The following is a 12,994-nucleotide window of genomic DNA, read 5'->3' as shown; positions in this document are numbered from 1 at the left end:
CTGACCCTCACAGTCATCCACACACAACCCCAGCCTGACCCTCACTGCCAACCACACACCACCCATAAATTGACCCTCACCGCCGTCCACACACCATCCCCAGCCTGACTCTCACAGCCGTCCAGCACCGCCACAGTCTGACTCTCACTGCCATCTCCACACCGACCCCAGCTTGACTCTCACTGCCATCTACACACCACCCCCAGCCTGACCCTCACTGCCGTCCAACCACCGCCCACAGCCTGACCCTCACCAGCGTCCAACACCGTCCCCAGCCTGACACTCACCACCGTCCACACACCGCCCCAGCCTGAGCCTCATTACCGCCCACACACCGCCCCCAGGCTGACCCTCACCACCGTCTCCACACCACCCAGAGCCTGACCCCCACCGTCATTCACACACAGACACCAGCCTGACCGGCCCTTCCGAACACACACCGCCCCCAGCCTGACCCCTACCGCTGCCCAACACCGCCTCCAACCTGAACGTCACCGCCATCCACGTACCGAACCCAGCCTGACCCTCACCACCGTCCACACACCACCCCCAGCCTGACCCGCACCACCGCCCACACACCGCCCACAGCGTGACCCTCACCGCCGTCCACACACCGTCCCCAGACTGACCCTCACCACCGCACACACACCACCCCCAGCCTGACCCTCATTGACGTTGAACCCAGCGCCGCACCCAGCCTTTCCCTCACTGCTATCTTCACACGCCCCCAGTCTGACACTCAGAGCTGTCCACATCCCGTCCCCAGCCTGACTCTCACAGCCGTCCAGCACCGCCCCAGTCTGACCCTCACTGCCATCTACACACCGACCATAGCCTGACTCTCACTGCCATCTACACACCTCCCCCATCCTGACCCTCACTGCCGTCCACCCACCGCCCCCAGCCTGACCTTCACCACCGTCCACACACGGCCCCCAGTCTGACCCTCACCACCGTCCAACACCGTCCCCAGCCTGACCCTCACCACCGTCCACACACCGCCCCAGCCTGAGCCTCATTACCGCCCACACACCGCCCCCAGGCTGACCCTCACCACCGTCTCCACACCACCCAGAGCCTGACCCCCACCGTCATTCACACACAGACACCAGCCTGACCGGCCCTTCCGAACACAAACCGCCCCCAGCCTGACCCCTACCGCTGCCCAACACCGCCTCCAACCTGAACGTCACCGCCATCCACGTACCGAACCCAGCCTGACCCTCACCACCGTCCACACACCACCCCCAGCCTGACCCGCACCACCGTCCACACACCGCCCACAGCGTGACACTCACCGCCGTCCACACACCGTCCCCAGACTGACCCTCACCACCGCACACACACCACCCCCAGCCTGACCCTCATTGACGTTGAACCCAGCGCCTCCAGCCTGACCCTCACTGCAGTCCACACACCGCACCAAGCCTGACCGCTCCCGCCGTCCACAAGCCGCACCCAGCCTTTCCCTCACTGCTATCTTCACACGCCCCCAGTCTGACACTCACAGCTGTCCACATCCCGTCCCCAGCCTGACTCTCACAGCCGTCCAGCACCGCCCCAGTCTGACCCTCACTGCCATCTCCACACCGACCACAGCCTGACTCTCACTGCCATCTACACACCTCCCCCATCCTGACCCTCACTGCCGTCCACCCACCGCCCCCAGCCTGACCCTCACCACCGTCCACACACGGCCCCCAGTCTGACCCTCACCACCGTCCAACACCGTCCCCAGCCTGACCCTCACCACCGTCCACACACCGCCCCAGCCTGACCCTCATTACTGCCCACACACCGCCCCCAGCCTGACCCTCACCACCGTCTCCACACCACCCAGAGCCTGACCCCCACCGTTGTTCACACACAGACACCAGCCTGACCGGCCCTTCCGAACACACAGCGCCCCCAGCCTGACCCCCACCGCTGCCCAACACCGCCTCCAACCTGAATGTCACCGCCATCCACGTACCGCACCCAGCCTGACCCTCACCACCGTCCACACAACACCCATCAGCCTGACCCGCACCACCGTCCACACACCACCCACAGCGTGACCCTCACCACCATCCACACACCGTCGCCAGCCTGACCCTCACCACCGTCCATACACTACCTCCAGCCTGACCCTCATCGACGTCGAACACACCACCCTCAGCCTGACTCTCACCGCGGTGCACCAACTGCACCCAGTCTGACCCCCACCGCCGTCCACCAACCGCCTCCAGCCTGACCCCCATCGCCGTCCAACACTGCCACAAGCTAACCCTCACAGCCGTCCAATACCGTCCCAGACTGGCCCTCACTGCCGCCCACACACCGCCCCTAGACTGACCCTCACCACCGACCATGCACTACCCCTAGCCTGTCCCTCACCGCTGACCACACACCACCCCCAGCCTGACCCTCACCACTGCCCAGACACCGCGCCCAGCCTGACCCTCACCACTGCCCACCCACTGCCCACAGCCTGAGCCTCACCACCGTCCACACAACGCTCCCAGCCTGCCCCCCACTGCCGTCCACACACCGCCCCCAGCCTGACCCTCAACGCCATCCAACACTGACCCAAACCTTACGCTCACCACCATCCAAAACTGACTCAAGCCTGACCCTCACTGCCGTCCATCCACCACTCCCAGCCTGACCCTCACCGCTGTCCACGCACCGCACCCATCCTGACCGTCAACAGCATTCAATACCGCTCCCAGCCTGACCCTCACCGCCATCCACACATCGCCCCCAGCCTGACCCTCACTGCCGTCCACACACCTCCCCCAGCCTAACCCTCACCACCGTCCACAACCTGTCCCAGCCTGACCCTCACTGCCGTCCACACACCGCCCCCACCCTGACCTTCAACGCCGTCCAACACCACCCACAGCATGAACCTCACTGCCCCTCCACACACTGCCCCAAGTCTGACCCCCACCACCGTCCAAACCTGCACCCAGCTTGACCCTCACCAACATTCAACACCGCCACCTGTCTGACCCTCACCAGCATTCAAAACCGCTCCCAGCCTGACCCACACCGCCATCCACACACTGCCCCTGCCTGACCCTCACTGCCGTCCACACACCGCCCCCAGCCTAACCCTCACCACCGTCCACACAGCACCCCCAGCTTGATCCTCACCGCCGTCCACACTTTACCCCCAGCCTGGTCCTCATTGCCGTCCACACACAAACCCCAGCCTGAACCTCACTGCCGTCCACATACCGCCCCCAACCTGACCATCACCGCCGTCCACACACGGCGCCCAGCCTGACCCTCACTGCCGTCCACACACACCACAGCCTGACCCTCACTGCCGTCCAACCCCGCCTCACCTTCCTCCCACACTCAGCAACACACCCCACACCCAAACCCATGCCCGCTGCTCCCATCCAACACTGCTACCCCGCCACGAATCCACTCCCCAACCCCTTCCAATATCTCCCCCTCCCCCAACCCCTTCCCTTTCCCAACCTCGTCCAACAACGCCCCCTCCCCAACCCCGTCCAACACCGCCCACTCCCACAGCCCCGTCCAACACCGCCCCCTCCCACAACCCCGTCCAACACCGCCCCATCCCCCAACCCGTCCAACACCACTCTCTCCCACAACCCGTCCAACACCGGCCCCTTCCCCCAACCCCGTCCAACACCGCCCCCTCCCCAAACCCGTCCAACACCGCCCCCTTCCCCAACCCAATCCAACACTGCCCCCTCCCACAACCCCGTCCAACACCGCCCCCTCCCACAACCCCGTCCAACACCACCCCCTCACACAACCCCGTCCCACACCACACCCTCCCCAAACCCAATCCAACACCGCCCCCTTCCCCAAACCCGTCCAACACCACGCCCTCCCCAACCCCGTCCAACACCACCTCCTCCCCAACCCCATCCAACACCGCCCCCTGCCTCAACCCCCTCTCTCAGAATCCCTCTCCCCTCTCTCCACCTCCTCTCTCCCCACTCGCTCTCCCCTCTCTCTCTTCCCCTCTCTCTCTCCCCCTCACTCTCTCGCCCCCTCTCTCTCTCTCACCCACCTCTCTCACCCCTCTCTCTTGCCCACTCTCTCTCACCCCCTCGCTCCCCTCTCTCTCCCAACCCCCCCTATTTCTCTCCACCCCCTCTCTCCCTCTCTCTCAACTCCCTCTCTCTCTCACCCTCACTCTCTCTCTCACTCGCACCCCACTTTCGCCCCCCTTTTGCCCCCCTCTTTCGTCCCCCTCTTTTGCCCCTCCTTTTGTCCCCCTCTCTTTCGCCATACCCTCTTTCGCCCCTCCTTTCGCCCACTCTCTCTTTCACTCCCCCTCTCTTTCGCCCCCCTCATACGCGCCCCTCTCTTTTCCCATCCCCTCTTTTGCCCCCTCTCTTTCTCCCCCGTCTCTTTCGCCATTCCTTGCCCCCGCTCTCTCTCGCCCCCCCTCTCTCTCGCCCCCTCTCTCTCGCCCACTCTCTCTCTCGTCCCCTCTATCTCGCCCCCTCTCTCTCTGACCCCTCTCTATCGCTTGCGCCCCTCTCTCTCCCCCTCACCCTAACTCTCCCTGCTCATTCACTGTCCCTGCACATTCTCTCTCTCTCGCCCACTTTCGCTCTGTCGCTCTCTACCTACCATCTCGTCCCTCTGTCTGTCTCTCTCTCTTTCTCTCTCTCTGTCACTCACTCTCTCTTTGTCTTTCACTTTCTCTCTCTAGACCCATCTCCCCCCTTGCTCACTCTCTCTCTCAAGTCACTATCGCCTAATCTCTATCTCTCTCTCTCCCCTTCTCTCTCTCGTTATCGCCCCCTGTCTCGCTTTCTCTTGCCACCATCCCCTCCCTTTCTTGCCCCCTCTCTCTCTGTATTGCTCAGCTCCACTCTTTCTCTCACTCAGCCTCTCTCTCTCAATCTCTCTCTCTCATCCTCTCTATCACGCTCTCTCTAATGCTCGCCCTCTGTCTGTCCTTCTCGCTCTCTCTCCTCGTATGTCTCTCTCTCGCTATCTCCCTCTCTCACCTCCTCTCTCTCGCCCCACTCTTTCGCTCCCTCGCTCTCATCCTCTCTCTTCTGCTGTCCCCCTTGTCCCTTCTCTCTCACTCTTGACTGCCCTCTCGCAGCCTTCTCTCCTTCTCCCCCATCCTCACTCTTTCCTCTCTCTCACCATCGCTCCATCGCTCGCTCACTCGCCCTGTCTGTTTATCTCTCCCCTGTCTCTCTCTCTACCTTTCTCTCGCTGACTCTCTTCGGTCCCCTTATTCTCTCTCTCCCGTTTCTTTTCTCCCTCTCTCTTACTCTGTCTGTCTCTTTCTCTCTCTCTCTTTCTGTCTCGCCCTGTCTTGCCCCTGCACTCTCGCTGTCAACCTTTCTCTCTCCCACCCCCTCTTTGTCAAACCCCCTCTCACGGGATCCTCTCTCCTTATGACCTTCCTCTCTCTCTCTCTCTCTCTCTCTCTCTCGCCCTCACTCTCTTTCTTGCCCTCTCTCTCTTTCTTACCCTCGCGCTCTCTCTCTCGACCCCTTTCTCTCTCCCTCGCCCCCTCTCTCTCACCCCCTCTATCTCTCTTTTGCCTTCATATTTCTCGAACCCCGTTTCTCTCTCTCTTGCTCCCTCTCCCTCTCTCGCCCCTCAATCTCTCTTACCCATCTCTCTTTCTTGCTCTCTTAACGCCTCCCTCTCTCGCTTCTTTCTCTCACCCCCCTCTCTCCTTGCCCCTCCTTCTCTCTGTGTTGCCCTCCCCTCTCTCACTCCCTCCCTCTCACATCTATGTCTCACTCGCCCCATTTTTCTCTCTCTCACTCACCTCATCACTCTCTCACCCACTCTAACTCTCTCTTGCCCAGTCTCTCTCGCCCTCACAAACTCTCTCTCACTCGCCCTCTCACTCAGTCTCCCGCCTGCTTCCTTGCCCCTCTCTCTCGATCCCCCCTCTCTCTCTCTCGACCCTCTTTCTCTAGCCACCTCTACCTCTCTCGACCTCCCGCTTTTTTGCCCCTCTCTTGATCTCTCACCCCTGCCTCTCTTTTTCTCAGCCCTCATTCACTCTATCTCCCCTCTCTCCTCTTCTCTCTCTCTCGCCTCCCCATCTCTCTCTTCCACTTTCTCTCTCCATTTCCTTCTCTCGAAGACTAGCCCCCTTTCTCTCTTGCTCCCTCCCTCGCACATCTCTGTCTCTGTCTCTCTCTCTCTCTCTTTCTCGACTCTGTCTCTCATTATCTTCTCCCCTGTCTCTCTCTCTCCCTACTTTCCCTATCTCTCTCTTATCCCCTGCTCTCTCTCTCTCTGCTCCTTCACTCTCTCTCCCCGTTCTCTCACTCTCGATCCGCCTCACTCGGTGTCTCTCTCTCCCCACCTCCCTCCGTTTCTCTGTGACTGAATCTCTCTCCCTCCTGTCCCGCCCTTCCTCTCTCTCTGACACACTCTGTCTCCCTGGTCCTTCCCTCTCCCTCTAACCCAGAGACTGAGGATTGGTAGTGAGTCTGCGTGTGGGGGTGGGGGGGGTTGGGGGGGGGTGAGATGATAGAGAGATGTGGGAAGTGGGAGGAGGGGAAAATGGGGTAGAGACGGAATTGCGGGAGGGAGACAGAGACGGCAGGAGAGAGAGAGTAAGGGGGAGAGGGAGAGGGAAGAGTGGAGGCAGGTGGAGAATCTCGTGTTGAGGGTGTGAGAGGGAGATGGGGAGGGTGAGGGAGAATCAATAGTGGAGGCAGGTGGAGAAATCGGGGTTGAGGGGTGCCTGAGAGGGGACGAGCGAGTGAAAGGGAGAGGAGATGAGAAAGAGACAGTGTGCAGAAAGAGAGGGAGAGGGGGAGAGGTGATGAGAAAGAGTAGGGGACAGGAAGTTGGGAGGCCAGGTTGGAGTGGGAGGGGTGCAGAGGGAGTTAAACGTAGCTCCTGAGCTCAGGGCCCGGTGCCCTCCCCTTCCCTGAGGACCAGGACTTGGGGCTGAGTCTGTCTCTCTCCAGCTCAGCTTCTCCAACACAAAGACACACAACAACATCGGTCACTCTGCTGTTCAGCACACTTTAATGAACATTTTTATTGTTTACAAATGGAAGTAATGGATACAGTCAGTGGGATGGTGCCTTTTCTCACTGTCCCCTGAGTTGTGAGAAACATTGAAATGTTTCCCTGTAACCCCCCTGTGGGATAAGGAGGGACAATCCAGCGCTACCCTCAGTCTGTTACCATAGCGACAGGCTGCTCCATCGCTGAAACACTGAACTGAAATGAGTAAATCCCAGATGGATTGATTAATGAGGGAATTTGATGGATGGATGGATTTGGGTGAAGGGATATTTCAGCACGTTCTTCAGCTGCTGCCTGAACTTAGTCTGGGTCACGACAAATATCGCGGTGTTTGTGCAGCAACTGAGGAGCTGCAGCATGAAGCCCAATTCCCGCACAAACCAATGGAGATACACAGGACTATACACAATCCAATGCATCCGCCTCCATAAAGAATACATCATTAACGTTGACCATAACAGGATGAAATTGGCCGAGATCACAAACAGTAAAATGATGGGTTTTTTTAGGTTTCTCATTTCTGTGTCAGACTGAGCGTCCCCATTGGTGTGAGCGCGGAGTCTCCTGCGGGCTCTGCTGGTCACTAATATGTGTCTGACGGTGAGAACATTGAGCAGCAGAATCAGGAGAAATGGGACACACGGGGTTAGAATGTGGTGGAGGAACTCGATTGTGGCCCAGACACTGGAGGATACAACTGCGTCTGTTACATCACAAAACCAGGGGCGGTTCCGCAGCCCATACCGAGCCGAGAGCATAAAATACCAGAAAACGTTCTTTAAACAGCTCAGCACAGTCACTGCTCCCAGAACCACAGCCGCCGTTTTCTCACTGCAATATTTACTTTTCAGCTTCTGGCAACAAATGGCCACAAACCGATCAAAGGTGAAAGTGACAGTGAACCAGACAGAGCAGTCAGTGGCTGCATAAAGCAGGATGGCGTGGATATTACACACGGGGACGGAATCCCTCAGGAAATAAAACTGTTCCCGATAAACAATGGGAATGTGTCTCAGGATCAGGTCGAGGATAATGACCAGGAGATCCGCCGCTGCCATGGCCCCCAGGTAACGTCTGACACATGGAGACAATCCACAATCTTTATAAAGCAGGATGTAGATGGTCACTACGTTAACTGTGAGGAAGGAAAACAAACCCATTATCCATCAGCCTGGAGGCAAAGGGACCCGTTTGATTGGGGATCCAGTGAGATTTTCAAATATGTCCCTTTATTCATGGATTTATTAAAATATTTGGAGCTGGAATAACAAATAGGAAAGTCGGAATTATTGACGAAAATGTGACATAAACCGCAAGAAACCCTCCCTCCCCAAACACACAGAGACACATCCATAAGAACAGATGGTTTCCAGAAAATTCCCACACACTCGATCACTCGAGAGCAGACACAGGTCACTCCTTCCCAGGTCCTAATATGGAGGGTGGGAACGTTGCTGTCCTGAAGGATTCTCTCCCAGTTTCCTGAAGACAAACTGAGTTTGGGAATTTCTGTATTTTGGTCTAAATTGTGGTCGATCCTGTGTCGTGGAGAAATGTAAACGCAGGGAAAACGTATTCACCCCTTTAACTGCCTGAGGGGCCTTCGGAACAGTGTATCCTTCTCCCTGGAACGGGATCTCTTCCCTCGGGATCTTATCGTTTGTTCAATTCACTGACGTCCGACCGTTCACAAACAATGTCGGGGACAGAATGTAACGGGGAATGTCAGTTATAGAATGTCGGGGACAGAACGTTTCTGGGAAATGTCAGTTATAGAATGTCGGGGACAGAACGTTCCGGGGAATGTCAGTTATAGAATGTTGGGAACAGAACGTTCCGGGGAACGTCAGTTCTCGAATGTCAGAGACAGAACGTTCCAGAGAATGTCAGTTATAGAATGTCGGGGACAGAACGTTCCGGGAAATGTCGGTTATAGAATGTTGGGGACAGAACGTTCCAGGGAATTCCTTGACTTGTCCATCACCTTTCCCCCCTATCCACCCCACCAACATGATGTACTGTGCCTGGGCACACTGTAACATTAATGGGGTGAGAGACGGAGGGTCCAATCACAGGAATGGGAACTAAAGGCATTGTCAGATCAGCTGAAAGGGTTCGATATACCATATTCTCAATCCACCTCACAGAACCAGCCCAGACAACATCAACCCAGAGAGAGATATCTGTTCACCGTGGAACACTGAGCAGACCAGGCCAGTGTAATGCTCAGTACAACCCAGCAATCTCTCCAGATTCATCCATTGCACTGGTCAATACAATCCAGCAATCTGGCCAGAGTGGAACACTGCACAGATCAGATCAGGGCATTGATCTTTCAACCCAGACCATATATCTTTCCAGCACTGGGAGAAGTGCAGACCACAGCAGTGCATTGATCTACAAACCCAAACTAGATATCTGTCCAGGAGGAGAAAGTGAGGTCTGCAGATGCTGGAGATCAGAGCTGAAAATGTGTTGCAAGAGGCACGGAGGCGAAGGCGGCGGAAGAATTGTTCGATGTCACGCCGCGTGTTGAACTCATTAATCCGAGAGTGTAGGGGAATGAAGGCGAGGCCTCTTCTGAGGACTGATGAAGGGCTTATGCCCGAAACGTCGATTCTCCTGTTTCTTGGATGCTGCCTGACCTGCTGTGCTTTACCAGCAACACATTTTTAGCTAGATATCTGTCCAGCACTGGGAGCTGTGCAGACCACAGCAGGGCACTAATGTGTGAACCTGAAACAAATATCCATCCAGCACGGGGAGCTACACAAACCACATCATTGCATTATCTATAAACCTCAACCAGATACTCTGACCTGCACAGCAAACTGTGTAGTGATCTCCCGTGAATTAATCTGTAAACCCAGATTAACTTCCCAACATGTAGAGCTGTGTACACCACCCCAGTGCATTGATCTGTAAACCAGGTGCAGTTACCCTCCCAGCATATAGAGCTGTGTACACCACCCCAGTGCATTGATCTGTAACCCAGGAACAGTTACCCTCCCAGCATGTAGGACTGTGTACCCCACCCCAGTGCATTGATCTGTAAACCAGGAGCAGTTACCCTTCCAGCATGTAGGACTGTGTACCCCATCCCAGTGCATTCCTCAGTAACACTGTGTTAGATCCCTGCCCAGTGTGGGGAAACTTGCAACCCATGCTGGAAGTGACAGGATGTACAGTTCCCATCCATTTACAGTTCCATATCTCCATTGTGCCATTGTGTTACATCTCCATTGTGGGTGTGAACCCCACTGCAAGAGAGAGATGGCGGAGGAATCAGTTTAAATATCACCGCATGGGAGGGGTTTGGGAAATAGACAGAGAGGGGGGAGACTGAGAGATATTGTCATGGAAGGATGTGTTCCCAGGTTGCAGAATGCTGAAATGTAGACACTTGGATAGCATCCTGTAACATGAGCCTGTCTTCCCAGGAAAGATGGGAAAAAGGGATATTGGTGTGAAGTCAGATGAGCATTTGTTCTGCATCCTTTTAACTGGAATTGGTTTCAACACAATCTATGACTCATTGGGCAGTTTCTAACAATAATTTGTCTCAGTGACATTTTCATTGAGTGTGACAGAGCGATTATCTGCACGAGGCTGAGCTAGTTTTCTCGTGCTATCTTATCGAGCTCATTAACTACCCACCACACCCCATGGTGTCCCTTTCATTCTATACCAGCCCGAATCTCCCACCCATCATGCTGGAGGTACACACCATCGCCTGGTTATACCTGGATATTCCGTGATCCCTGACACAGGTGCCATCTTTAAAAGGCAAATGGGCACACAGTTGAGCTTTCTTAGTTCGGAATTGCTCTGCACAGTTTACCCCGAGCATGGGGATAAGGGACAATTACACCACGGTTTGTCGACAGGGGCACGGAGGTCCTGGTACAGAGGAGGACCATTCTCTTCCCAGAGGGGGGCATACACCAGACCCACCGAGCATGGTCTGAGCTCCCCACCGAGCTCAGTGCAGTATCTGCAGTCTGTAGAAATGCCCAGCAATACAGGACAAGCATCAATAACCTTCCCCGCTCTGTCAGGATAAAGGTCACTGTATTCTCTCTGCTCCCTCACACTCACGGTATATCTGTTATTGCACCAACCCCCGAACAAGGTTCATGCTCCACCACTCTCACTACTGCATGCAGCACCTTCTCCCTGCCTCTGTCTCTGTCTCTCTCTGTCTCTCTTTCTCCCCCCCCTCTCTCCCTCTCTCCCTCCACTTTACCTCCCACACCAATAACACTGCCTGGATACAACACTGTGGACTGACTCCCTCCGGACACCTCACCAAATCTCCCCCCACCCCCACCCTACACTGACACTAACAGCAGGACCACCCACTCCCACCCTCACTCCCTCCATCCCTTTCTCCCATTCGAGGAGAAACAGGAATAGGACAGAAAGGGCCAAGCCGGGTGGTGGAGTGCCCGATATCCGTTCTCTCCCCTCCCCCCCTTCCCCCCCGCCTTCCACCCCTCCCCCCCCCGCCCCGTGGGGAGGACCCTGGTTGGAGCCGGAGAGGACCGGGACACCTCGTGTGGAGATTCTGAAACATCTGAGTCCCACTGATCGAGTAAGGAGCAATGTTCAGTGAAGAGCAATTCTCACTTTAAACCCACTGGCAGCTCCGTTTCCCCCCGGCACAACTTAGAAGCTGTGGTCCTGATGCCATCTCCCTTTTGTGTCGAGCTGGTACAAATGGAATCACCACGGTCTCGGTGGGCAGGAGGGTGGGCTCACAACACATCGTCACCACGACCTCCCAGGAAGGGAACATGGAGACTCCCTCCTACACCTCCCCCTGTAAACAGCTCAGATACTGAAACTAATCTGTGATATTTACTGCTCTCCTCATTTGTCCTGACATCTTCAACAACCTGTGCTCATATACATGCAACGTTCTCTGCTCCTGCAGCCCCTTTATAACGGTGCAGCCTGTTTTGTTTTGTCTTTCATTGTCCTTCCTCCCAAAGTTCACCACCTCACACTGCTCTGCCTTCATCCCCATCTGCGTGAAAACTACACCAATGAGTGATTTTCCTGTTAGAGTTCCACACTGTCCTCCATAGCCTTCAGAGTTCTTCCAGTTTCGGTGCCATTTACAAACATTGAAATTGTCATAGCATCACAGACCACAAGAAACAACTGAAATCCTGGCACACTCACGAGTGCGAGCAAGTGAAATATTGATATATTCCCACGGAGGGAATCAAATAATGGCATACTGTCAACAGACCAACAAAAGTCCTGACACCCACCAGGCACAGTGAATGAAACAATGACAAACCATGGGGCAAGAGAAAACCGGATGTGCTCTGCTTATCTTCATTGACATCATGGTATTAATGTTATGAAGTTGAAAGTGTGTACTGTACCTTTAAGAGAGAGTGAATACGGTTCTGAACTGAGAGCTTCCAAGCTCCTATGTATATGAGAGGATGGCAGACACAGAGTGTCAAGGACAACTGAAAATATGTCACATTTGGCTGTGAAATTGATCCCTGAGTTGTTTGCTCTTTGGAGAACAATTGGAATTTTACCAATCCGTTTAAATTATGACCCAGGATACTCAAACCAAATCAAGTTTGAATATTTTGGTTTTCGATAAATGATCTGATCCTGTGGATATTAAGAATGCAGGCATTTTGAAAATTGCAAACAGAGCAAATGCCATTAACACAGATCCAAGAAATTGGAAAACAATCTTTATCAAAGGTACCTTTTCATATGAAACACATTCACAGTAAAAAGAAAGAAGATAACCCAGGGAGATCCACACCCGAAAGAAAACACCGGAAACAACTGCTGCTGTGTGGTTTTGAAATTAAGTTGATGTAATTTTAATAAGTGTCTTATTGAAACAGTATATTGCTATAGAGTTGGAGTGGGGTAATAGGCGGTTAAGAAATTGGGGGTCCCAGAGTTGGGAATAGTTGATGTAAAATGTTCACTTTCAGAGTTAAAAAATAAATTG

The sequence above is a fragment of the Chiloscyllium plagiosum genome, unplaced genomic scaffold (assembly GCF_037043375.1).
Source record: "Chiloscyllium plagiosum isolate Xiang-an unplaced genomic scaffold, Cpla_swu_hap1 HiC_scaffold_42, whole genome shotgun sequence".
Lineage (NCBI taxonomy): Eukaryota > Metazoa > Chordata > Chondrichthyes > Orectolobiformes > Hemiscylliidae > Chiloscyllium > Chiloscyllium plagiosum.
This window is presented reverse-complemented; position numbering follows the sequence as displayed.